This window comes from Lolium perenne, chromosome 3 (assembly GCF_019359855.2).
Source record: "Lolium perenne isolate Kyuss_39 chromosome 3, Kyuss_2.0, whole genome shotgun sequence".
Lineage (NCBI taxonomy): Eukaryota > Viridiplantae > Streptophyta > Magnoliopsida > Poales > Poaceae > Lolium > Lolium perenne.
Window position 1 is genome coordinate 282,484,662 of NC_067246.2, and position 2,622 is coordinate 282,487,283.

General features: G+C 39.0%; 1 long non-coding RNA gene across 1 annotated transcript; it reads right to left on the bottom strand.

Annotated features, from left to right (window-relative positions):
• Window positions 1-991: 991 nt before the first annotated feature.
• On the bottom strand, window positions 992-2,332 carry LOC127344326 (uncharacterized). The gene is made up of 3 exons (XR_007877923.2): window positions 2,234-2,332; window positions 1,276-1,349; window positions 992-1,109 (listed from the first exon to the last, which is right to left on the bottom strand). It is a non-coding gene; the product is annotated as an uncharacterized lncRNA (long non-coding RNA).
• Between the last annotated feature and the right edge of the window lie 290 nt (window positions 2,333-2,622).

Here is a 2,622-nt window from a genome sequence, read left to right on the forward strand (position 1 = left end):
TACCTCCCCGGCACCGTGGCAGCTCACCTCCTCTTGATCGTGGCTCCACCGCCAAGCCAGGAGACCCATAGTGTCTTCCGGACGGGTCAGCCCCGAAGGCCTCCCGTTATACTATTGTCCCAACCATGACAACCTGGACTCGGAGGTAACCGTACCCTTGTATAGTTGTGCGGTGCCTCATGCTAAGAAGAACAAACGTCAAGCTAAGCCCCGTGCCCACGTTGGAGTAGTGTGGTTGCGCTGTGTAATTGTTCCGGGCGAATACAAAGAACCATGTGTTGTTTTTCTCAAAAACCCAAGTCACACACACTTTCCTCTTTCCAACCATCTTTGTCAAGATCCTTTCCTTTCATAAACCATACATTCGGGTAAGGTCGACTCACCCAAGGTTTTTCTCAAAACTTTTACAACAAGGTAAACCTTGAGGGGTTCCCAACCTAAAGTTTCATGATGGAACTAAGACACCATATGGCCGTGATGATAGTCATCATGCCAATAAGTAGTGGGTATGGTGGAATCAAAAAAAAGTCATACTTGCTTAAGGTAAGCATGTATGTTGACAACATAAGAGGGGAAAATACTTTCAGATTTGTGGTGCTAACCCAACCAACACTAATGGAAGTGATGGTGATCAACAATATTTGACATACATAAGGTGGTTAGGCATACCCCTCTCAATTTGAGAGTATACCTAGTTCATGAAGTGACTACCACTATACCAACAAAGGAGTATAGCGTGAGTTGTCAAGAGAGAGTTAGCATGGCTTAGGATAAGCATGCATGTTGACCAAATAGGATAGCATGGCAATAATCAGCATGCATCACAACACTTACTATGACGACCATAAGGTGGAACCACTACGATTACCATGCTTGAGATCAAGCATGCATGACAACAATAAGGAGATAAACACACAAATGATCAAGAGGCTAAGAGTAGCAACCAAAGTGACATCAAAAGGAGACATCACAATCAGAGATCAATAGATGGCTTGCCTTGGCTTATTTATCCCTGGACTTCTTCAACTCCATCAATATAACAATCCCAACAACATAAATAAAATCCTCGTCCGATTCCACTTCTTCTTCTTCTCCGGAATTGTTCGCATCTATCGCCGGAAAATATAAAAGGAACACAATCAATCACATTGCACCAACAAGACAACATTCAACAATCAACAACTAACCATGCAGCCAAGGGATAACATACTAAGGACTTATAGATATCACAAAACAACTTCAAGAGTTTTAATTTAGAAAACCCCATTCATTTACCTAGTAGAGGTATGAGAGTGCCACGACTTAGCAATTGCCTCTCTCGGTATCACCATGGCACAACTAAGTATCCCCTGGTAGATAACATCATAAAGAGGACAAGTGCATTAGTTTGGCATCCCAAACATTTAATATATAATTCGAAACATTTTTGGAAAAGCGGGAAGTCATCATCTCCATTTTATAAGGCTTACAAAACACTACACAAGAATAGGAAGTAAATGATATGCCACACCGTTTGAAAACTTAAACCAAACAATAGGGCTAATGTTAAGTTGCAGAGGTTTTGTTTTGCAAGCATAAAACAAAGGTTGCCCATCTCTACTAAGAAGAGTTGGTCAAGGGTTTTAAATAAACCGAAAAGTTTTGCTTCAACAATGCATGTCACACATAAATATTACTAACAGCAACAAATATGTATGAACATAGACTAATAATATTTTTCCTAGATAGCTAGTACTAATACAAGACTAACCCAATTGGAATCACCCAAAAATATTAAACCTACAATTTTAGGAATTTCTTTGAATCTGACAGTATAGAAAACAAGATCTGTAAGCCATAAATCGTAGAAAAATCCTAAAAATATGTGGCCACTGGCATTTGAAAGGTAATTAAACAGAGAAGCATACACAATTGAATTTGGGTTCAAATTGTTTCTGAAACTCTCACAAATGGATTGGCAAGTTTACTGCATGTTTTCACCATTTGCTTTAACTTTGGAGTTGCAGAACAGATAAAGGTTTGTAACTTGTTTGAGATGATTAAGAAAACATTCAGCAATCCTACAGAAGTGGAATCACTCAATTAGGTTCAAAAATGGATTTTTGATGAATTAAAAACTAACAGCCATGTCTGCAGAACACACAGAATAAGTTTAATTCACCACAAATCGTACACAAATCATAAAAATATGAGGTCAGCTGCATCTGAAAGGTATTGAAAAGGTGGTTCTTACCCAACTGGTTTCATTCAAAAATTCGTTACCAAGATCCTGGTTTAATTCGACAAAGTCAGATCTGACCAGATCTTGATCTGCGAACCATTTCAGTTTCAGGAGGTCAATAAAAGTGAAACCAACGCCAAAATGAAGGTACTGGATAGGGCTTTCACTCACAGTTGAGTTTGCTCAAAAAGGTTTTGTAAAACGGAAGAAATCTAACAAACAGTGATTCTGCATGTTTGAAGAACTTTATTTACCATGCAAAATCCGTAACGAATTTGAGTATGAGACCAACGCCAAGTTGTAGATCTTTTCCGTATCTATCTGCGGAACTTTGAATCACTCGATTTGGATCTGCGCACGAGATTTGGTGGATTTTACAAGTTCGTACCAGAATCTGAAAC